Source organism: Stegostoma tigrinum, chromosome 14, assembly GCF_030684315.1.
Source record: "Stegostoma tigrinum isolate sSteTig4 chromosome 14, sSteTig4.hap1, whole genome shotgun sequence".
Classification (NCBI taxonomy): Eukaryota; Metazoa; Chordata; class Chondrichthyes; order Orectolobiformes; family Stegostomatidae; genus Stegostoma; species Stegostoma tigrinum.
In genome coordinates this window covers 27,903,801-27,929,637 of record NC_081367.1, presented here as the reverse complement: position 1 = coordinate 27,929,637, position 25,837 = coordinate 27,903,801, and the positions used below count along the sequence as shown (strand labels likewise).

The 25,837-nt window shown below is 40.3% G+C and overlaps 1 protein-coding gene across 3 annotated transcripts in view; it reads right to left on the bottom strand.

The window, feature by feature from the left end:
- LOC125457421 (otolin-1-like) overlaps positions 1 to 24,162 on the bottom strand; it is a 220,539-nt gene extending 196,377 nt beyond the window's left edge. Inside the window, exon 1 of one of the 3 annotated variants that reach the window (XM_048541590.2) lies at positions 23,953 to 24,162. The gene's annotated coding sequence lies outside the window, so the exon portion shown is untranslated. Of the gene's footprint in view, positions 1 to 3,812; positions 3,854 to 15,435; positions 15,860 to 23,952 lie in introns of those variants that run through there. The other 2 variants (XM_048541586.2, XM_059650885.1) reach the window with 2 other exon arrangements.
- Positions 24,163 to 25,837: the final 1,675 nt, after the last annotated feature.

Below are 25,837 nucleotides of genomic sequence, written 5' to 3'. Positions count from 1 at the left end.
ACTTGGAAGCATTGTTAACTGTGAAGAGGATAGTGCAGAACTTCAAAAGGACATCTAGAAATTGGTGACAAAAACAGAAGTTGTAAGAAAAGTTCAGCAGGTCTGGCAGCATCTGTGAAGAGATATCAGAGTTAACGTTACCAGCAACTCTTGTTTTTATTTCTGATTTACAGACTCCGCAGTTCTTTCAACTTTTAATAAAAAAATTGGTGGATTGAGCAGATTGATGGCAAATAAAACTTAATGTGGAGGAATGTGACGTGATTTATTTTGTGGGGAGATACAATATAATGTTTAGAGAACAACTCTAGTGGGAGGTGCATGCATATGTAGATACGCCATTAATGGCACAGGACACATGACAGATCAGTTAATAAGGAGTACAGTATCCAATGTGTTAGGTTTTTTGTTTGTAGGACAAAGAGGGAGTACAATAACAAGAAGGTTATGTTGAAGTAGTATAAGGTACAAGTGTGGCCTCAGCGAGAGAATTGTGCATAGTTCTAGGTGCCACACCTTAGGAAGGACATGAAAGTATTGATGATGATGCAGAAGAGATTTATATGAACCCAAGCATGAGGAACTTTAGATATGGACTTAAATTAAAACAGCAATGATTGGTTTACTTGGAGAAGAGAAGGCTGCCAGGAGATCTGAGGAAGTATTCAATGTCATGAGAAATCTCAACAGGGTAGATTGGGAGAAACTGTTCCCACAGATGAAAAGATCAAGGACAAGAGGCCATAGATTTAATATAATTTGCAAAACAAACAAAAACTGTATAAGGAGATAACGAAGTGTGGAGCTGGATGAACACAGCAGGCCAAGCAGCACCTTAGGAGTACAAAAGCTGACGTTTCGGGCCTAGACCATTCAGCAGAAAAAGATTTTCTGATGAGTGGTCTAGGCCCGAAACATCAGCTTTTGTACTCCTAAGGTGCTGCTTGGCCTGCTGTGTTCATCCAGCTCCACACTTCGTTATCTCAGATTCTCTAGCATCTGCTGTTCCTATTATCTCTAAAAGTATATAAGGAAATGGTTTTGCACACAACAAATAGTTAAGGTCTGGAATGCACTGATTGAAACTATGGTCATCAGGTTGAATTAATGCATTCAAAACGGAGTTAGACTCTTATTCAAATAGGGACAATATGCAGAGTCTGGTGCAAAAGGCTGAAGTGTGGTACTAGGTCATAAAGCTCATTCATGGAGCATAAAACTGTACAACACAGTAACTAGGGCCCTTTGGCCCACCATGTTTGGGTGAGCCACCATGAAGCTAATCCCATCTGCTTGCACATTGCCTGTATCCCTCTATTCCCTGCCTGTTTACATGTTTGTATAAATATCTCTTACGTGTTGCTCTTGTATTCGCTTCCACCACCTCCCCTGGCAGTATGTTCCAGGCACCTAACACCATCTGTTGCTTCAGAAATCTCCTTTAAACTTTTCTCCTCTCACTTCAAACCTATGTGCAATAGAATTGACATTTCCACTCTTGGAGAAATACCCTTGACTACCCACCCTATCCATGCCTCTCATAATTTTACATATTCCTACCAGGTTGCCCCTCAGCCTCTAATGCAAAAAAATTCAAGTTTGTCCATTCTCCCCTTATAGCTAATACACTCCAGTTCAGGAAATATCCTAGTAAACCTCCTTTGCTCCCTTTCCAAATCCCTCACATCCTTCAGTAGATTTCGGCAGGGTGAATCTTCAGAGGGATAGTGACTCAATGGGCTGAATGGCCTCTTTCCACATTGTAGCAATTTTGTGATACTAAATGGCAGGAATTTAAGAGCGGTGATATACAGATGGATCTTGAGGTGCAAGTCCAAGGCTCCACGAAACTGGCAAAAAAAGGGGATAAGTTGTTAAAAAAGGCATTTGGGGGGGGCTTGCCTTCATCAGTTGGGACATTGGGTACAACTTATCCTTTGCTTCACCTGGAAAGAATGTTTGAGATCTTTGACAGTGAGGAGACGAGGAGGTAAATGGACAAGTGTTATAACTCCTGCAATTACATAGGAAGCACCTTGGGAAGGGATAGGGGGAAATTGAGGTTTGGACTATGGAGTTACAGAGGTAATACATCAGTCACTGGGAGAGGAGATGTGTTCAGTGGTGGCAATGCGCTATCATGGGTGGAAATTCTTTGCATGTGGAGTTTGGTGGAGTGGAAAGTGATGACAAGAGAAACCCTATCACGAGGGAACAAAAGGAGTGAGAAACAATGTGGGGCGGCACGGTGGCTGAGTGGTTAGCACTGCAGCCTCAAAGTGCCAGGGACCCGGGTTCGATTCCAGCCTCGGGTTTGTGCAGAGTTTGCAAATTCTCCCTGTGGCTGCGTGGTTTCCTCCGGGTGTTCCGGTTTCCTCCCACAGTCCAAAGAGGTGCAGGCTAGGTGGATCAGCTATGCTAAATTGCCCATAGTGTTCAGGAGTGTGTGGGTTATAGGGGGATGGGTTTGCGTGGGATGTTCCAAGAGGCAGTGTGGACTTGTTGGGCCAAAGGGCTTGTTTCCACACTGTAGGGAATCTAATCTAAAATGCCTGGGAGCTTGGTCATACACAGTTATAAACCCTGTCAGCGTGCATGAAGGAAAATCCTCTGTTGAGGAAGCAGGGAAAACATACCAAAAACATGATTGTGAAAGCTCGTACCATCAGTGTCATTGGGAGAATGGAATGAGCCTTGCAGGAGGCAGGTTATGAGGGAGTGTAGTCGTTGTCGCTGATAAGCTTATAATGAATTTGCAGACTCATCCAGAAATTGACATAAGAGAAGTCAAAGAAGGGAAGGGAAGATTTAAAGATGTACTAAGTGAGGGTGAGGGAAATATAATTGATTGTGCTTTCTAGTCGCAGGCAAATGCAGGAAATGGCCCTGATACAGTCATTAATGTGCTGAAAATAGTATTGGCAGGAAGGTGCAGGATTAAAAGAATGCTCTGGGTATGCCATAAAGATTTGTAGCCTTGCAACATCTTTTATTTGGAGGAAGTGAAACAAGTTTCATGGGAAATTCTCAATGAGCGGACATGTACAGCCAAGAGCGTATGGGCTGATTGGACCTGTGTTCAAGGAAAGAAACCTTCAGACCTTCCTGGCAAGTGTATAGAGATGGGACATTCACAGTGAATGAAAAGCAGTCCAAGTGAGGAAAATGGAAAGTGTTGAAACGAAGTAAGGCATCAAAAAGTTAATTAAGGTAAGAGACTGGGCAAGTGGAGAAAGAAATAGACAAGTTAGGAGGAAATTAGTTCTGCTGTGCAGGAACAGGTTGAGCTGACACTGGGACAGTCCTGATCACGTGAAAAATGATTCGATGTCTGTTTTTTCCCAAAATCCACAAACAGGGCTGTCCTGGTTTCTTAACTTCAACGAATTTATTCTAACTTGTGTTTCAGATCATTTAATTATCAAATGGGGGATTTGCAGTGTAAGTTGAATCACCTCTGACCACCCACCAGCAAACCCCCACCCCTACTTCTCCCTTGCAGTAGTACTCTGCAGTTGCCTTGTTTGAAAGTTTGTAAACAGTGTTATCAGTAACCAATTCAAAAACTTCCTGAAATTTTGATGTAGCAATAATTCTTTATTCCCCTAGCAAAAAGTCATATGCTAAAACAAACAGTATTCCATTTTTAACATTTTATAAGATGTATTAAAATGTTAGGCTAGAAAGATCTAACTTCGCTCTTGATTCAGACTGTAAATTGGATGAAACAATGCATTACCGCTTTTTTAAAAAGATCTACATGTCAGATATTTACATGCTTCTTTCCCCACAGTTGTAATTTGAACTTTTACCTTGTCCCAGAAAAGCAGCCACTGAAACACTGTACCCAAACTATAGCCAGAGTCTGTTTTCAGACATTAAAACCCTTTGTAATTTTCTTTAGCTAGCCAGCTATGCTGATTCATCTCGAGATAGTGAACTTCTTTTTAAAGCATGTTTTGGTAACTATAGATGCAAAACACATGAAGCAATTGATCTACCCTATGCTGACTCCTGGGGTTTACTCATATTACTTGTGTTGTGCACTCAATCAGATGCCTTTTGTGTGCAGTAGAGCAGAAAAAGCAAACCACCTTTTAACATTTCATTCTGAAAAGCGTGATTTAAGAGACTGTAACCTGAGAACCGATCTTTCTTTAATGGAATATATATTGGCATTCGCATTGTCCTAAAAAAATGTTGCAGTTCTCAAGTATTTTCAATTGCACACAACATTCATAATGTTTTCTATCCATTCCCAATGTTACAGTTACAACACAAAGGTGGTTAATTTTTTTACCTCTGTCTCTGGCTAACTTAAACATTCCTATTAGACAAATAAGTTTGACTTTTTTGCAAAAATGAAACAAATCTTGACACTTAGAAACAGCTATAAAATGGCATTAAAATTATGGTTAATTTAAAGCCTTCTGTTGAAGCATCACAAAGTATTTAAAAGGAGTGGCTTAATCTGCTAATTGTAGTGACCCAAACATTACCTGATAACAGTTACTTAATTAAAGATCCATTAGTCTTACTTGAGTGCACCAATTGTAATTTCTTTTGCTGGACAAAGTGCTAACGTAAAATGATTAAGTCATATCAAACATGGCGATAAAATTTGGATGATGCTAAGCATTCCACAATCTCATCAAGACACCTTCCAGTGCACATAAAAGCAGTATTTTAACCAATAACTATTCTTTCCATTCTGTAAGAAGGTAACAAAGTCCATACCTAATTCAAATAAATTGCATTAGAGCAACCTATTATCCAGGGCTCATGAACTCGTATTAAGGATCTTAGAAATTTTGCCAAGATAATAACCAAATTGCTCCCCCTTTGCGAAACTCTGCAGCACCTTGTGTTAGCAACAGAAAATTAAAAATAACTAACTTAAAACTATTTATCTTTTGGGAAAAGAAATTACTAGAGGCACTCAAGCAAGTCACACAGCCTAGTGTGCTATTAAACCACACAGGCTAGGAGATTCAAATCTCATTTTACACTAAGTTAGCTGACCTCAACCGGGATCACAAAGCTACTATAGGTTCCATGTTTGGTTGACTATGTACTAGAATGTGTTCATCAACATGGAAATGCACTTTAACAAGTCAGTGAGTGCGGTGGGGAAGGAATAGAGGAAAATTAAGGGAAAGACATTGTAAAGGAAATCTATGAAACGAGAGACTTTATTTTGAGTGGCAAATGGAAATTAATGTAAAGCTATATATATGCATCAGAACAATTCCTTTACGTCAGCTGTCAGCTATTCTCTAGCAGTTATTCGCTGTTTCTCTTATTTGCTTTTTAAACTTCCTACTAAGCCTTCAATACCTCAAAACTGAGGAGGGGTCACTAGACCCGAAACATTAACTCTGATTTTTTTCTTCACAGACGCTGCCAGACCTGCTGAGCTTTTCCAGCAATTTCTGTTTTTTTCCTGATTTACAGCTTCTGCAGTTCTTTCGTTTTTTTCTTCGGTATTCCTATTGATTCTTAACCATATCTTCTGTCCGCCTGGGAACCCTGCAGCCTAATGGTATCAATGTGGACTTCACCAGTTTCAAAATCTCCCCTTCCCCTACAGCATCCCTAAACCAGCCCAGTTCGTCCCTCCCCCCACTGCATCACACAACCAGCCCAGCTCATCCCCTCCCCCCACTGTATCCCAAAACCAGCCCAGTTCGTCCCCTCCCCCCACTGCACCACACAACCAGCCCAGCTCTTCCCCCCCACCCACTGCATCCCAAAACCAGTCCAACCTGTCTCTGCCTCCCTAACCTGTTCTTTCTCTCACCCATCCCTTCCTCCCACCCCAAGTCGCACCTCCATCTCCTACTAACCTCATCCCACCTCCTTGACCTGTCCATCTTCCCTGGACTGACCTATCCCCTCCCTACCTCCCCACCTATACTCTCCTCTCCACCTATCTTCTTTTATCTCCATCTTCAGTCCGCCTCCCCCTCTTTCCCTATTTATTCCAGAACCCTCACCCCATCCCCCTCTCTGATGAAGGGTCTAGGCCCGAAACGTCAGCTTTTGTGCTCCTGAGATGCTGCTGGGCCTGCTGTGTTCATCCAGCCTCACATTTTATTATCTTGGATTCTCCAGCATCTGCAGTTCCCATTATCTCTTCTGCCTTACATCTGCTTTAAGTGGACATTTTCTTTCTAATGTTAATTTATGGCTCCTTTGTCATCCAGGGAAATCTGGATTTGTTTACCTTACCTTTTCCATTTGAGGGATAATTCCTTGACTGTATCCAAATATTTGAAGGCAGCCCATTGTTAGTTACTGTTTTTCCTGCTAATCTCTTATTCCAACAAATTCTGCTCTGCCGTGTTCTTGCTCCATTCAAGTTAGCTTTTCACCAGTTTTTCTTTACTCTGATTGCTTCATGTCATTTTCCAACCCCATTCTGAATTTTATGGTACAATGATCGCTGTCTCCTCAATGTTCTCATACTGATATCGGAGGGTCAGAATACAGTGAAATAGGCACTATTTCACTTGTTTAATTTCTTAAAGTCTATAGTCATGAAGACAATTCAATTCCTAGCAGACATGCTTGCAGTATTCATACTTTGCATCTCATGTTCCGCACTATTCAGCTTTACTTTGTTGCTCAAAATTACTTCAAATTAAAATGAATTTGTCTTAAACCATAATGGTCTTTAAAGCCTTAAGCAAGTTCATGATATCTTGATAAATAATGGATATCTTCACTCACTGTGAATGGTAATTACGTAAGGAAAGATGTTCTGAACTTGTTCTGTTTCCAATCAAAGAAGAATCCCAAACACTTTAGCCCATCTTCCAACTTGGAATGGTGTAGATGCCTGTAACAATCTGATTCAGAAATATTTTTAAATAAGAATTTAGATGATACATGTATTTTGACCTCCAATGTTTGTGCCAAAGAAGAAGTCAATAAGCATCTGCCAATCTCCATGGAAGGTCAACAGAAATCCAGATGAGTGGCATTGGGAGAACCCCTTCCCCACCTTTGAACACCTATGTTATCACTTAAAATGATGTTAGAATTTGTGTCTTGCCCCATGTAAGAAAAATGTTGCAGAATTAATTCATGAAACCTGTTGAATACTTTAAAAGTGACATTGTCAGAAGGGAACAAATATCCAGAAGGATTCACAGCTGTGTGACTTTCTTCATCAATTTGTCAGGAACTAGACAATTGTAGTACAACTGTAAACCCCCAGCAACCAGCACTGCACTTCAAGAACATCCAATAAGTTGCTGCTTAGTTTAAAAAATGAATTTGTAGTTAGTTATACACCAACTAAATATTACATGAAGACCAAATGCTTTCGCAAAATTGCTCCTGAATTATTCGAGAAATATTGCAAAGTAAACTGAATTTCCTAAACCAGTAAATTTGATGTGTTTTTATACACTTGAGAACCAGCAAACTCCTTCAAGATACAACAAAAGGGCTGATTGAAAGACAGTAAATTGCTTCTTGAAAGAATGCAATAAATATGTAAGTAAATAAAGATTATTGATCAGAACATAATGCATACAAAATAATTAAGTGTTAGCACATTTTTATGATTATTTTCTTCACAAAAGATAAACAAACTGGATAAAGCAGAACGTGCTTGTTATCATCACAAAATCCTGCATTGAGATTGCACCCTCTTCAATTGCTACTTATGACCAGTACTTTAAAGGTAATAGAATGTTAAGCATGAAAACTTTGTAGAGGTAAAATTAGTTTGGATGCTACCACAAGATGGGTGGCTACAAACTGCCACTCATTTTACACGCTGTCCAAAAGAAACATTGGGTGAGATGAAATATAAGATAGGCTGCCAATTCATTATCGTCTAATTTATGCTACTGCTGAAGTGCAATTCCACATTCTACTTCTCTCTGCCAGCTCTTGGCATAACTGTGTTTTTGTCAGAGCATGCTACCACATACAGTGAGGAAAGCAGTCTTTTGCTTCTTAGAGAATACCGTCCATGCATCAAGAGGATCATGATTCATATTTCATATCCTCCACCTCTCTCCCAGCCTCAACACTCTTTAGCAAAAATCAGGATCATTCTCAATGCATTGGCTCAGATGAAATTATGGTTTATTCGCAATGTATTTTCCTCAGTCCAGAAAGTCTACTGTCAAATATTAGTTACCAAAAATTCAACAACCAAGAATGGAGTGTATTTTGTGTGAAGAAAGTAAGCTGATTTTATAAAATCCACTTTTTAACATTCTAGGAGGATATTTTACAGGCCATTTTCTAATTCTTTTTTTTCATTTTTGTCTTGTTTCTCTCTCATTTCCAGGAACAATCAACAATGCTATGGTTCTACAGGTGGGAATAGCACCTTCTGAACATTCTTTATATTCAACTCAGGCAATTAATGTCAACAGACTATATTAACAATCAACATTGAGATTGACTTTGTCATTCTCCATTTTCTGGCAGACGTTAGTTAGGTCAGTTGGCTACAGAGTTGATTTGTAAAGCAGACTGATGCTAACTGCACAGTTCAAATCCCTTACGAGCAGAAATCATTATCTTCTCAGTCTCACCCCTTGCTGTGGTGTGAAACCCTTCAGCTTAAACCAACAACAATTATATCGCTGATAACAAAGTGTGGAGCTGGATGAACACAGCAGGCCAAGCAGCATCTCAGGAGCACAAAAGCTGACGTTTCATCATCTGATGAAGGGTCTAGGCCCGAAACGTTAGCTTTTGTGCTCCTGATATGCTGCTTGGCCTGCTGTGTTCATCCAGCTCCACACTTTGTTATCTTGGATTCTCCAGCATCTGCAGTTCCCATTATCACTGAAACAATTATATTACTGTCTCTAATGAGAGGAGCCCTATGTCCCTCTGGGACTACAGTGGCTTTACCTTCACCTTACCCCATTTCTTGGTAAAAGCTCACTAACAGTGCTTCCAAGACAACAGTCAAGAAAGAGAATTCTGGTAGGATACTTTCTTATTATTATGCCAGACACTGAATTTACTTGAAACCCTTTTCTTCTCATCTCTTGCTTCTTCTAACTGTGAGATAATATTATCCAACTTGGCAATGAATAGGAATTGAGCAAATGTGTCTTGTATTGCATGGGTCAATGGAATTCCAAATACTGTTTTTACAGAAAGCCATCAGAGATGCACAGTGAGCCTTTCAGGGTCATAGCAGTTCTATCTGAATAAAAGCAATGGAGGTAAATGTAAATTCACTTTCTAATAGTAAATGGCCAGTCAAAGGATCCAAGTGTAATTGTTTAAGAGTATCTTTAAGACCTCATATATGCCCACATCAACAAAGCAATGAAAATGGAGAGGAACTTGGTGAGTTGGGTGATGAGGAAATGGGTTTTATATTGCGGTTAGTCTAAGGAAACTGTCAAATCAGTTTGCTATTGCACTTTTAATTACTGGCACATTTCTAAAAGAAAATCTAGAAGTTTGCTACGACTACTGTCACAGATTGCAAGTTTTAAAACAAATCTCTCGCTACTCTCACCACATATTTATAGCAGCTTGTTGTTCACTTTTCTATTTTTCCTAAACAATGAGAGTGTATTTTGCCAGTCCCTCTTGTTTGTGGGCTCCAGCTTTATGAAGACTGCAATAATACTGTGTTAAATTTAAAACAGAAGTACAGGTTAATTTTTTTGGCACTAGGAAAATCTCACAGCACAAGTACTTAAAAATACATAAGAACATATACATTGAGAAAGGATATAAAATGAGTCAATTGATAATGACTTAAATATAAAACCAAGGGATACTGATGATCAAAGTCCTTGCTTTTTAAGACGGTGTCATGAATTTCAAAGTCGGAGCTAGCAGTCTGAGATTTCTTTGTGGAAATGAGTTGATTGCCTCATCAGCAGTTGAGGAATTGTAGGCAGTTTCTTCTCTTTACAAAATGTTTTTGCAAGTTTCCGGAGGAAGATTTTCCTGAAATGTGACATCTGCTTCGTTGTTTTGAATAAAGGAGATTTTTTTACTTGCAAAGCGCAGAACTACAGGTCGGTGGCTACTTTTCTAGGGCAGTGGTTTCTCCTTCATAACCCAAAGTTCAGAGTGTTGATTTTGTCAATAAGCGTGGGATAGAACAGTAATGGCCATTTTACTGCCTGCTATTCCATAATTGCACAATTAAAAAGGATGTCAGGTTCAATATTGTGGGACTCATGTGACCAAACCTAAGTGAGATGTATTTACCATCAAGACAGAGGCTTACACTACAGATGGCCAACTGTTATGGAACTTTACAGGTTAACTGGAAAGTCATCAACACATCCCCACACAAGACAAATGTGACTTGCACTTTAATTGTGTAGGATTTTTTTCTTGGACACAATCATCTCTGTAAAAGTTTGTTTAGAAATTGTTTAAGAATATACCTGAGGCATTGATTGCCAAGAGATCTCAGACCATCTTCAACAGAGGGCACAGGTCCAACTGTGGAAATTACAAAAGGATTTCTCTACTGTCCACCCCAGGTAAGGACTTTGCAAGAATCCCCCTGAACCACTTCCTCCCAATGCCTGAAGAGCTCCTCCTCAAGTCTTGATGCAACTTCTGCCTGTCAAGAGGCGCAATGGACATAATTTTCAGTGTGTAACAAACCAAGAAAAGTGCAGGGAACAGGACCAACCTCTGTACATTGCCTTCTTCAACCCTGTCAACAATGAGAGATTGTGGAATACCCTCTTCAAATTCGGCTGTTGCAGAAATTCTCCACCTGCTTCGCAATGACATGTAAGCTATGATCCCCACCAATGCATCCACCACAGGCCAAATATGAGCACAAGCTGGGGTCAAACAGGGCTGTGTCATCACATGACTGCTCTTCTCCATCTTTCTCATTGCAACACTTCACTCCATCTACCTGAAGTACACCACCAGAGTACAGCTAAGCTACAAACCTCCAGGTCAGAACCAAGACCACCCCAACTTCTGATATTGAACTGCAGCATGCAGACAATTCCTAGATGTGCCCAGACTCAGGATATCATTGACACATTACAACAGAGTGTGTGAGTGAATGGCCATCAAACTAAACACCCAGAAAACAGAGACTCTACCAGTTACACAACACTGCCATCTACTATCACACCGCCCCGATCATAAAAGTCCATAGTGAGCCCTGGACAACATAAATCAATTCCATTACCTCATGAACTTCCTTGTGGTCTGAGCTGACATTAACGTTGAAATCCAACATCAATACCAAAGCACCAGTGCAACCTTCAGGCGCCTGAGGAACAGTGTGTTAAAAGTCTGAAACCTTAAAACCAGCACCAAGCCTATATTCCACAGATTGATTGATTGATTGATTGATTGTCACATGTACCTAAATACAGTGAAAAGCTTTGTTTACAAGCAGTACAGGCAGATCATAGAAGCAAGGATGTACAGATCATTGGGTGAAAAAACTAGACAGAGGCTTACAAGTGACATTGTACAGGGCATGTGCTAGACAGGAACAACATTAGCAAGATCAGCATTATTTGAAGTCAGTGAGACCATTCATTAGTCTAATAATGGCAGGGAAGAAGCTGTCCTTGAACGTGTTGGTGTATGTGTTCAAGCTTCGGTATCTCTTGCCTGGTGGAGGGGGTTGCAGGAGAGCCTCGCCAGGTTGCAATGGGTCTCTTATAATGTTGGTGGCCTTTCTGTGGCAACGGGCTATCTAACTGGAATCTATGCAGAGAAGGCTGGTTTCCATGATGATCTGGGCTGTGCACACAGCCTTCTGTAGTTTCTTATGGTCCTGGGCAGAGCAGTTGCCATACCAGGCTATTATGCACCCAGACAGTATGCTTTCAATGGTGCATCAATAAAAGTTGGTGAGAGTCATTATGGATATGACAAATTTCCTGAGCCACCTGAGGAAGAAGAGGTGTTGTTGTGCCTTCTTGACCACCACAGCTACGTGAGAAATCCAGGACAGGTTGTCAGTTATCGTCCCTCTGAGGAAGTTCTCCACCTACCACAGTGGTGTCAACGGCAAACATGTAGATGGCATTCATTCAGAAATTGGCAATGAAGTTGTGGATGTACAAGGACTATAGTAGGCGGCTGAGCACCCCTGCACCCCCTTGGGAGGCTCCAGTGTAGAGGGTTATTTTGGAGTAGGTGCACTTGGCTATCTTCTCTGATTACCGTCCATGGATCAAGAAGCTGAGAATCCAGTGGCAGAGGGTGGAGTCCAGACCTAGGTCTCTGAGTTTTGGGGCCAATCTGGAGGGTATAATGATGTTGAAGGCAGAGCTGTATTCAATGAGCAGGAGTTTGACGCTAAGTGTCCTTGTTGGCCAGTTGTTTCAGGGATAAGTGCAGCTCTAGGAAAATGGCATTTGCTGTGGACCTGTTACATTGAAAAGCAAATTGTAAAGGATTGAGGCAGGCTGGGAGACTAGAGTTGATGTGAACCATGAACAGCTCTCAGAGCACTTCATGATTACGGACATCAGAGCCACTGGATGGTAGTCATTAAGGCACGTTGCATGCGCTTTCTTAGGTACTCAGATGACGGTCATCTTCTTAAAGCAGGTGGGGACTTCAGCTTGTAGGAGGGAGAGGAAATTCAAGCTTTTAATTAACCAGTAAAGCCATGACAGTTAGTGAAATTTTAAAACAATGTCGTTTGGCTTGGTATCATTATATAGCTGTTCATTACTTGTTGGTTGCTCATTAACTAAGCTAGTGTGATTGAACAGAATTCTATTGTCTTTATTTTGTATGGCTGGCACATGGCCATAAAGCCAATTATAATATTAATTTTAGGAACAGAGCTTTCCAGTAATGACTGTAGATAATGCTTTAAAAAATTGCTGACTCAGTTGTGCATAAGTTATTATCCTTCAGAACAGAAAGGACACTCATTGTTGCGATCTCTGATAACAGCACTGCTCTAACTTGAAAACATAAGTACTTCTGAGAAATTAGTTCAAAGATCCTGTATAACCACAGGGTTCACGCTTCTGACTAGAACACAAAGCTTCAAAATATGGACTACTAATAAATCTAAAAGATGAAAAGAAAGAAACCACAATGTGATATAAAAGTATGTTCAGGTATAGATGGAAGGATCTAGCTTGACCTAGGATCATGAGGAAATTCACAATTTTGAGATTTTGAGAAGTAGTAGGTTATAATAAAGACATTTGAATATTGCAAGGATGCAGCAGGAAATAAAAGCAGACAAAATGGCATATTTTCAGTTTTAAAGGTTGTTTTTAATACAGCTGTTAACATTGAATCTGAATCATTTAATTAGATAACTACCTTATAATTATTATCCTGCCTGCATCATTCTCTATATTGCTCAATAATAACGGCTACAGAATAACTAAAGGAGCTCATAAAATTATGAAAAGATCATTATAAAAACTTACAAAAAGATCACATTTCTTCCAATTTATACTTTTAAGTCATAAGTAACGGTTTGGATGCCTCTTTTACTCTCACGAAAGACTTTTTTCCAAAACTGCAAAAATACATTCTGTGGTAATAGTGGTAGTTTGAATCCTGTTAAAAAGTAACCACACAATAGGGTGCAACTCAGTGGTTAGTACTACAGCCTTACAGCCCCAGGGGCCCAGGTTCAATTCCAGCCTCAGGTAACTGTCTGTGCAGAGTTTGCACATTCCCCTCATGTCTGTATGGGTTTTCTCCCACAGTCCAAAGACGTGCAGGCTGAGTGGATCAGCCATGCTAAATTGCCCATGGTGTTCAGGGGTGCATGGGTTATAGGGAGACGGGCCTGGGTGGGATGCTCCAAGGTCCAGTGTGGACTCCTTGGACCAAAGGGCCTGTTTCCACACAGTAGGGAATCTAATCAATATGTATGGAGAAAATAATATCAGCATTTACAATTTTTGTAACTTCTCAGCTGGACAAACATTTTTATTTGTAAACATATAAATCCCTGATCAAAGGAACTATTCAATTTTGGGCTGGCTTCTAAGTTTAAACAAAGTTTTAAATTTGCAAAGTCATAACATTCACAGACAATAATTCTAGAAAAAAAGACATAAAATGTTTAAATAGTGGCAGGAGTGCCACCTAATGGTCTATACAACCATCCTGTGAATTGGTGGCTTAAGAACGTCATTTCTTCACTAAACCTTCAATAAAACATTCAAACAGCAGTTCTTTTTAAAGCTATTCAAAGGAGATGTAGTTGATAATGTAAGTGAAATTAATAGATATAATTTTTAAACAAAGATAAAGCTGATAAATTGCAACCCATTGTAATTAAAATACACCACAATTGCTTCAAAAACATCATTAGATTCTGATCACCATTCTGAAAAAATTCAGTACCTTACACTTTTTTTGTAAAAGATAAAATTATCACCTAAAATGAACTGGTATGTGTCACTTTTAAGAAATTTAAACCGCTGTACTGATGCCATGAATCTGTTTTCAGAAATGCTAGTGTTTCCTGCACCACAATGGACAACAGATGGTCTGGGAGTGGTTTAAATTTGAAGGAATACAAAGCATGACCCAAATCTCTCTGCTGCATATGCTTGTGCCATTAGTATAGAAATGAGGATTGAGAGATGTTTGCATCCTCTGCCATGGTGCAGTTGGAATCCTGAATTACAACAAGCCCAATTTGTGAACCGAGAGAGGGAATGAGCTCCTTAGGGTCTTGCACAGAAATCTTCATGCCAACATCATCCCAGTACTGTTCCATTAGCCATTTCAGTGCACTGCACCTCTCTTTGCTTAGTGTGCTTCAAATAAAATGGTCATAAGATGTTAAAAGAATTGTCATTAAATTTAACTTTATAACAACCCTAAGGCATGTAAACATCAGAGAAGAGCCTCTGGAATGGGACAGCTCATGACAAACAGTTTTCTAGTACTGGACCATGCAGTTTTCAGTTCCTCTGGAACAGTAATCACTTTTTAGACATGAGTCACGTATGTGAAATAAAATATTAACACCATGCCAAGACTAGCTGCCAACAATGCCTTACAATACATATGAGGAAACACACATTATGATCCCAATACCTATTGGCAAGGGCTCTCAAAGTTAACCATCAATTACAACACACTCCATTTAATTTGAACATTTGCCAGTGTTCATTTTTGTTTGGTTACAATAAAGGAGGCCAAACACTGGTGTTTGGAGTATGGAATTTAAAGGTTTCTGACACTGTCAGCACTGCTAGTGTTACTTAAAACTTATAAATTGCATTTCATCCTCTTAGTCTGCTGTGTTTATGGCATCCAGGTCATTACACTGCACAGTCAAATGTCTTTGCAGAGTAGCATTGTGCAAAATGCAGCAGACAATTATGTTGGAGAATGGCGAGAGCCTTGTACTCTTAGACAGCAATTGATCCATTCAGGAACCATGGATGTGTTGTAGCAACATCCATTCATCTGCACTATGCTGGACATCATTAGCCATACCTGCATACCCCGACTAATGCCAGTCCTCTAGCCTGAACTTCCTTAAAATTAGCGAAGATGCCAATGCTGAAAATCTGAAATAAAAACTGACAATGAAAGAAGTAATAAGCAGATGTGGCTGTATCTGTGGAGAGAGAAACACAAGAGTTAGTGGCCAGGATTTAATGTGTGTGACAGGCTGACATGTGGCAGAACTGCTATATATTGCTAATCAGGCATCTAATTGGGCAGTATCAGGCCCCCTGTCTGAAGCTGATATCTGTCCCATTCCAGCCACACTACCAGGAGTGATATGTGTACTAAGGAGGGACTAGATGGAGATGAATGCAGTCTACGTGAGAATGAAGCAATTGACCATTGGGGAAGGGAGGTTCGAATCAGGAAGGAGGTGGATTCCTCTGGAGGTCCCAGTCTCAATGTGAGGTCCCTCGATTGGGCACTGTGTACCCAGAAACAAGTAACACCCTGGGAGATCATCAGCAAACAGAACAGGGCTGAATGAGCCTGCAGATGACAAGTTTCCACCCCGTGCACCACCGAATACCAGCAGCTGTTGAATGAGGCCTTTAACTCACCATTTAAGGGCCCCAAAAAGCCTTCAGATGCAAAGGCTGCATACAAACCTTCCTTCCCAAACTTAATCATTGAGCTCTGGAATCTCACCTCAACTTTCAGCATGACTACACTGACAGCAAGCACTCCCTGATCAGCCCCTTCATGATTAATACCCAGATTCTCAGGACTGGTTGTGGTCCACCCTCTGGTCTCAATTGGGAGAGGAGTCCCAAATGAACATGGCCCAGCCCCTTATTAATGTCTCCACCGCAATTCAATGACAAACCTATAACCTCTGGACTGATTGCATTAGAACTACAGGACTGACACTGTCTCAAATCCTGGATTTCAGTAAGTGTTCTCCAGGCTCTGACTGACGATGGCCAACCACCTGGATGAAGATCAATGATGATCCTTGACTGGCTGGTGGCAATCCCTGACAGATCACAGCACCCCTTCACTCCACAAAGGACTGGTTCCCATTGACTTTCAGACATGGCCAATCGGTTGATGCAAGTACAGTGTGTTTATTGTGTAATCTGTTTATTAGTGATGCAAGTGTGCCAAAGTGCCTTCCTCTACATTAAACAGAAATACAAAGCAGAGAAGCTGGAAGTCTGTAGGTTACGGTTGACAATATTACATGCTATAAAACAATGCTAGCCAGAGAAGCTGGCAACCTCAAAAACAACAAAAAGTGAGTGCGCAGACAGAAGTGCAGCCAAGAGGCATAAGATGCATTCTATGTAGATGCATGAAGTGTGTGTGTGTGTGTGTGTGTGTGTGTGTGTGTGTGTGTGTGTGTGTGTGTGTCCAAGTAGAACAAGAAGCATATGTTATAAGTGTCCCTGAACTTCAAACTGAAGTGGTGAATGCTGAAGTGGTGTGTGAGTTGAGAGGAACGCAGCCATGATGATGCGGTGAGGCTGATGGTTTGATGATGTCCACTTGAACCAACAAAGAGTGGAAAAAGATGATGTCCGTGGAGCATGCGGGGAAATGGTGGCAATGATGAAGTACGATAAATGCCCAGAGAGGCAAGCAACAAGCTGTGACACCATATAACCACTCTGACTTTCAGGTCAAAAATTACTGCCTTTGAGTTTCTTGGGGAAGGAGGGAAGAATAGGGAACTGTTTAGAAATGCCACGGGTTGGGCTATTAATGTGATACAAGTGCATGGAAATGAGACATTCGCCATTCATTAAGAGATCTAAACTCACTCTTTAAACTTTAACAGGAAAATCAGAATTCTTTTTTTCTCGACATCAACAATCTAATTTTCTAATACTCGGTATTTACTTTCAACTTTTTTGCCATTCCCTATGCTATGCAAGGGAAAATTCCACACAATGCATGTTTATGAGCTTTTGTCAGAAGTGGATAAGTTATAGTAAAGTTGCCTTCGAGTCAGAAGACCATAAGGCTGGTCTGTCATTAGAGGAAGATGACTGATGGTCATTGATGTCATTTCTTTAAAGCAAGTACAGAGGCAGGCAAAGGAAGAAAGCGCAAAACTAAAAGTCTATGTAGGAGGACATATATATTATACTAAAAACAGTGACTTGGGAGAGATGTAGATGAAACAGCCAGCATTCAAATAAATAAATAGCAAATTACACTGGACATGTTGTAATAAAACACACGATGGAAAGATTCCGAAGAGAGTCTTTTAGTATGAATTCACTGAAGTCTATGAGTAAATACCTCGTGAAATGTTCAGCAAACAGAAATCTTAAAACAATCTTAAACTCCACTGAGCTCTCTTAACCAATTTGGTGCACCCAATCTCTTCTAAGTCCTACCGTCACATTAACAGTGTTTGTGAAAGGCTGAAAGACAGAAGAGAGTGAATTACACATGGGATAATGGAGCAAGGGAAAGTGGGAATGGCAATGGAACAATTAAAGACAAACATGTGTTTAAAAGACATGTAACTGGAATAATAGGATCATCACCAAAACCTGCTGTCCAAAAATAAAAATATAGTACACAAGAAAAACTAAATAATGATTAAAAAAATGAATGGAGGCACCATTTAGATTTTGAAATTGCAAACTCAGTGTTAAATGTAGATATCTGTGAACTGTTTAATCAAAAATTCAGGTGCTGTGCCTATAATTTCTTAGAGTTTCACTGAAACACTGTATAAAGGTTGAGGACAGAGAGGTCAGGCTCAAACTGGGGTAGAGAATTAAAATGACAAGCCACCATGATTGTAGGAAATTGTCTCCTGAGGTCTGAGAGAGCCAATAGTTCTTTAAAAATGTGTTGTTCTTCCATTCTGCTTCTTTTGACCATCAGTGAAAGTGTTGGAGTCATTGGCCCTTGAATAATACAACAGTGACTTCCTGGATCAGTTGGTCAGCAACTGTCTGTTGCTTCCTGTACTTCACTGACATGAGATTAAATAATAAGGTATTTTAGTCATTTTAACTTTGATGACTGCTGTCTCTGAATGAATGTTAAAGTACTGTGTAGAAGGATGTCTGAAGGCACAACATTACATATGTCCGTTTGATAAACCTCAGCCTCTTAAACACATCTCTATTGTCATCCTGAGAGATCCATGATGTTGTGAAACAACAGGGTTTAACATTTGACATCTGAATTTTGGGTGAGCCACTCCCTGCTTTTGTTCTTTTGCTAGGTCATGTGCATCGTCTGAGAGCTGGTTTGTGCTCTGTGAAGTTCAAAGGAAAGGCCCTAAGCCATTATAAGGGAAAGTAATTCATCCTAGGCTACCAAGATAATAAAATGTGAGGCTGGATGAACACAGCAGGCCAAGCAGCATCTCAGGAGCTTTTGTGCTCCTGAGATGCTGCTTGGCCTGCTGTGTTCATCCAGCCTCACATTTTATTATCTTGGAATTCTCCAGCATCTGCAGTTCCCATTATCTCTCATCCTAGACTACGTTCTGAAAAGCCAGAAGGGCTCTCCTTGGAGCATTCATTTTCACTTTGACTTGGGAAAAGTCCAGGTTTAGTGGGTAAAGAAAAAACTGTGTCAGCATTCACAATTAGATTCTATAGCAGGGCGATGGAAAAGAGGACAAATGCATATGCTACATGATAACAAATGCCATGCATACATTGTGTTTGCTTCAAAGTTACTTGCACAGAGCAGTGAGTTAATAGACACCTCAGGCAACTGTAATAGTACAGGGAGGTTTGAACATTGTATAAGGAATTCAACATTTTTCTCATACAGGTTTGTGAATCTTTGGAAACTTCTTCATCAAAAAGCAGCAGGGGCAAAGACTGAATCGTTTTAATGCAGAGGTAAATACATTCTTGATAAGCCTGGGAGTGAAACACTATCCAAGACAGGTATGGATGTGAAGTATCAGAGATAATGGGAACTGCAGATGCTGGAGATTCCAAGATAATAAAATGTGAGGCTGGATGAACACAGCAGGCCAAGCAGCATCTCAGGAGCACAAAAGCTGACGTTTCGGGCCTAGACCCTTCATCAGAGAGGGGGATGGGGGGAGGGAACTGGAATAAATAGGGAGAGAGGGGGAGGCGGACCGAAGATGGAGAGTAAAGAAGATAGGTGGAGAGGGTGTAGGTGGGGAGGTAGGGAGGGGATAGGTCAGTCCAGGGAAGACGGACAGGTCACGGAGGTGGGATGAGGTTAGTAGGTAGCTGGGGGTGCGGCTTGGGGTGGGAGGAAGGGATGGGTGAGAGGAAGAACCGGTTAGGGAGGCAGAGACAGGTTGGACTGGTTTTGGGATGCAGTGGGTGGGGGGGAAGAGCTGGGCTGGTTGTGTGGTGCAGTGGGGGGAGGGGATGAACTGGGCTGCTTTAGGGATGCAGTAGGGGAAGGGGAGATTTTGAAACTGGTGAAGTCCACATTGATACCATATGGCTGCAGGGTTCCCAGGCGGAATATGAGTTGCTGTTCCTGCAACCTTCGGGTGGCATCATTGTGGCAGTGCAGGAGGCCCATGATGGACATGTCATCAAGAGAATGGGAGGGGGAGTGGAAATGGTTTGCGACTGGGAGGTGCAGTTGTTTGTTGCGAACTGAGCGGAGGTGTTCTGCAAAGCGGTCCCCGAGCGGTGATTGAGAACGCCCTTGACCGCGTCTCCCGCATTTCCCGCGACACATCCCTCACACCCCGCCCCCGCCACAACCGCCCCAAGAGGATCCCCCTCGTTCTCACACACCACCCCACCAACCTCCGGATACAACGCATTATCCTCCGACACTTCCGCCATTTACAATCCGACCCCACCACCCAAGACATTTTTCCATCCCCTCCCCTGTCTGCTTTCCAGAGAGACCACTCTCTCCGTGACTCCCTTGTTCGCTCCACACTGCCCTCCAACCCCACCACACCCGGCACCTTCCCCTGCAACCGCAGGATATGCTACACTTGTCCCCACACCTCCTCCCTCACCCCCATCCCAGGCCCCAAGATGACATTCCACATTAAGCAGAGGTTCACCTGCACATCTGCCAATGTGGTATACTGCATCCACTGTACCCGGTGCGGCTTCCTCTACATTGGGGAAACCAAGCGGAGGCTTGGGGACCGCTTTGCAGAACACCTCCGCTCAGTTCGCAACAAACAACTGCACCTCCCAGTCGCAAACCATTTCCACTCCCCCTCCCATTCTCTTGATGACATGTCCATCATGGGCCTCCTGCACTGCCACAATGATGCCACCCGAAGGTTGCAGGAACAGCAACTCATATTCCGCCTGGGAACCCTGCAGCCATATGGTATCAATGTGGACTTCACCAGTTTCAAAATCTCCCCTTCCCCTACTGCATCCCTAAAGCAGCCCAGTTCATCCCCTCCCCCCACTGCACCACACAACCAGCCCAGCTCTTCCCCCCCACCCACTGCATCCCAAAACCAGTCCAACCTGTCTCTGCCTCCCTAACCGGTTCTTCCTCTCACCCATCCCTTCCTCCCACCCCAAGCCGCACCCCCAGCTACCTACTAACCTCATCCCACCTCCGTGACCTGTCCGTCTTCCCTGGACTGACCTATCCCCTCCCTACCTCCCCACCTACACTCTCTCCACCTATCTTCTTTACTCTCCATCTTCGGTCCGCCTCCCCCTCTCTCCCTATTTATTCCAGTTCCCTCCCCCCATCCCCCTCTCTGATGAAGGGTCTAGGCCCGAAACGTCAGCTTTTGTGCTCCTGAGATGCTGCTTGGCCTGCTGTGTTCATCCAGCCTCACATTTTATTATCATGGATGTGAAGTAATCAGATTAGTAATGATCTTATCGAATGGCAGGGCAGGTCTGAGTGACCTACTTCTGGTCCTAATTTACATGTTGATATGAAAGCTTGTCAATGGCCTTTAATTGAAAATGATGCCTTCTTCATGCCAATTAAAGAGATGCACAGTCAAAATGCCATAGAAAGAATACTTCCCAAAGACTGCATTCAGGGCCCATCTGGATCCTTCCTACAAAATGAAAATTCAACCTAACGTTTCTTGGCTTTACCTTCAGATTTCTGTTCCTTCACATTGACAACTGAAAAAGAAATTTTAAGTTTTGAAAGTCATCAACAGCTTCCTATATATTCTTGAATTGCTGCTAATATGCTGGCCCCTATCACCTCTATGATGCTAAAGTTCAAGCTTTCTGTGCTGTTGCTAATTGGGAGAGTGAAAGATTATTGACACAAAACTTGCACAATAAAGCAAAAACAGATATAATTCTAAGCTGCTGCAAAACCAATAAAATCTAGCCCTAGCTCACTTATGCACATGACAAACCATGGAACAATCTGAGATATATTGGATAAAGAAAGTTAGACAGAGTTAAAAAAAGAGAGAAAGAAAGGAAGAGAGAGAAAGAGAGTAAGCGAGAAAGAAACAGCAAAAGAATAAAAGAACAAAAAGAAGAAAGTGAATGACAAAGAGTAAAAAGGAAAAGACAGAAAAAGATGGAGAAACAGAGAGCGAAAAAGAAAAAAAGTAAGAAGGAAAAATGGAAAGAAAGACAGAAAAAGATAAAGAGAGGGAAAAAGAAAGATAGTTAAAAAGAGAGAATGAAAGAGAGAGGAAGAAAGAAAGTAAAAGAAAGCGAGAGACAAAGTAAAAATGAGCAAAAGAGAGAAAGAAATAAATAAAAACTTTAAAAGAAACAATTTAAAATGAGACACTTTACAATGAATGAGGTCATATACAAAAATGCGTGGGAGTTTTTCTTAAATCTATCAGAGTATAAAAGAGTCTATTCAATAACATTTTGATTAAACTCAGAGTACTCTTCATTCCAGATAGATGAAAATAGTGCTGTAATTATGGTGGAGCACTCTGGAACTCCTTGAATACACATAAAGTATCGTGCAGTTTTACTTATGATTGAGTCTGAGGTTTCCTTAATTCTATTATGGTGAATTAGGGCTTGAAAATCATTGAAATAATATCCCAGATTAATATGATAAAATAGTTACTGATTATCACGAGTTTGTTCTGACATTCAATTAAAACACAAACATCTTGTGGATTTTGTTCAATACATATTCAGTTTTCCTTTAAATATTACAGAATTGTTTAAAAATCTATTTTTATAATATATTTATCAACCTGAGAAAACTGTATGTATCATTTAAAGAGTCACCCCGGTAACATTTATCATATTTAAAACATAGCTGCGTCCTCATCACTATTTTCTTTGACACAGGAGACCCATTATCTTTAAAAGCAAAACATCATGTATTGTTTAAACATGAATTGCATGTGCCTAGTTTCTGAGGTAACTTCTAAATATTGGTGCATTTTACAGACTAATAGTGTAAATGTTTCAAAATAGCCATTTATGCCTTTTCTCCAGGGGTTCTGCCAACATTGTCACAAGCAATTCCCTTCCCCAACCTTTGTTTACTATTTAACAGGTCTGTTTGGCAGTTAGTGTAGGACAGGGGCTCTCAAACATGGACACTTTGAAGACTTTCCAGGGGATCTATGAACTTAACTACGTCTATCACAAATTGCATTTGAAATACATTCCTAACCACAGCTAGTTCAATAACGACAAATTAAATTAACATTCATAATAACCTTCCTCCTCACTGTCCAAAATTTCAAAAAGCATGACCTCTCTGCACACTGGTTGGTTGCAGGATGCCAAATTGTAACAGAAGTTCAGCATTTATTGGTTCGACAACACATCAGTCGTAAGATGCGATCATATCTAATTGGTATAAAGGATACCAAAGGATAGAGTCAAACTTAGGTTATGTGTTAAGTTAGCAACAACTTGGAAGCAATCTGTCTACAATATGAAGTTTTATTATATGTAAACCTATGCACATGTACATATCTCATTACTAAGTTTTTGTTAAAATCAAGCCCTCTTTTTGATTGATGATTAGGTCCCAACCAATGAAGAGTGTTAGTTGGATAAAATAGGGAGCAATCATTTATAAGTACCATTAACATTACACAAAGGATCTTTACACCCAGCAGTGAGGAAGATGGACCAACAGCTTGCAGATATCTGTAACAGCATACTTGGATATGTAGAAGCATTCTTGAAGCATTCTTTACTTGCAACACCTTTTCACCGCGTGTATTCTATGAATTTAAAGCTTAAATGATGGGATCAGTGACTACTATTCTATTTGAAATCAGGCTCTTGGATCAAAAAGTGTTTGAGAACCTCTGATCCACTGTGCTGTTATTTTCTGAGCTTGCAAAAACAAAGTATATCATCTAAGAGCACAAAGTAAAACCAGTAGTTGCAATAAAAATATTGAGAGAATTATCAATTTGCTCTTGGGCACTGTACAGTTGTACCTCAATATTTAAAAAATGAAAAGGATGTTTTTGCAGCAGAGAACTTCAGCTTATCTATCATTACCCTATTTTACCCTTAAAATGACAAACAAAATTAATGAAATATCAAAGTAGCAATTTTGATATAGAACTTTATAGGAAGTAGCACTCAGCCTTTAGACCATAAGGAGAATCATCATTGAACTTACATAGTTCGCATTTGAAGTTTGTTCTTTTATATTTTCAAACAAAGACCAGTAGATAATGATCTAGAGCAATCTGGAGCAGAAATCTTTACTGATTTTCCCCTCTCAAGATGTACTATCCTACTGTATTTCACCCATTCCTGCCCTAAAACACATCAGCTAACTCTGCAGCGAGTTACAGGAGAGACCTCCTGCACTGCATGTCTCAGCAAATCACTGGGTCAATTTGCTGACACCTGGGAAGCTGCTGTGTTTGTATTTTCAGCAATGAGCACCAGGGTTACTACTGCAGCAAAGGTTATTTTTCCATGTTGGTGATATCAAGTGTATATTTAGCCTTGTCAACAGTACAATACCTAATAAAAACAAAAGTATCTGTTTGCAAGCTGTAGTAGCAGAAAGGTTTATGTAACTGATGACAAAGCTTGGCCCACGGCTAACAATTCATGAGTGCACAGCTATTCCGGGAAAATATCAGCGCTAGTGAATAACATTTTTAGTAACATACCCAGTAAAAATAAAATGTTAGATCGATGCTAGACATTTAAAATCTACTTCTGCTTTTACTACAGTGATCATTCATCAAATTAGATCAGCACATTACAAAATTGTGGATAACTATATTATATGCAGACATTATTTTGGGGAGGATTCATGTAATCATTAACGATACAAATTTATGCAGTTTCATACAATTGTGTGGTGCACATAAATCATACTCACCAATTTTTGTTAAAATCTTGCATATCAATGATTCCATTTATTTATCCCAGCATACCTAGAAAACTGCATTCTGTTTGAATCATTGCCCTTTACAGTTGGAAAATTCGGTCAGAACTTGCAGCTATTAGAGAATTGGCAGATCTCTAGGATGTAGTAACCTGCATGTTTCTTTTCCCCAAACAGCAAGACAAAAAAAAATCAACAAAAAGGTACACCCAATCAGTAATCTCTATCAACAGGCAGCATTTCATTATATACATGTCAGAAAATCTCTTGGAATGCTTGCTTCATGGTCACAGCAATTTTCAAACAGCATTGTAATATATAGGCAGATTGCGCCAAATAACAGTGCAATCAGTTGCGTTAATTTATTAATTTCAATAGTTTATATAGAATATGTCGTTATCAGTAACATTTCCAGAAACAAGAATAGAAATTTGCCCCCTATTTTTTACACAGGTGTTGATAAAGGCTTGTGCTGCAAAATCAAAGTGCTGCATACAAGTCTAGCTGAGAATATGGAACTGACATTTAGTGCCAAAAGTTGCTTTGCTGGATGTAATGTCAAACTAAGCTATGGAGACATTTTTTTAAAAATACCATTTTTATGGGATGTTTAGTTTATTTATAGCCATTGCTGTAGAAGTGTTCTGCTGACACACATGCTGAGCAATGCTTATTGTAAGATGAGAAGCATTCATTTCTTTCGCATTTGGATTTGTGAGCTACTTAAAACTAAACATCACAGACCCATTGGAAATCTTCCTTTAAAACTTGGATTCTTGGTCTTATCAGAAATTCTTGCCTACTACCAGTAAATCAATAAAGGCAAACATTGATATTTCCTGCCAAATAAAGCTGCATTGTTTTTTATAAGGAAATGTGGTAACTAATTCTCAAGTCTTAGTTGATCTTACAATAAACAATACCTGGAAAAATTCCTGAGACTATTAGTTATAATAATATAATGTGTTGAGAATAAATATTAAGCAATCTTCAGAACTGGAGATTATTCATAAGGATGGAATTGCGTATTAATTAAACTGTTCAATGGGTAATGCAATTAGAGGTTTTATAAAGTCTGAAGGTAAATGACAATGCCATCATAGTCATAATGCAGATTAAAGATTAAAAAGATTAAAATGAGCCTTTTCAACCTTGCACA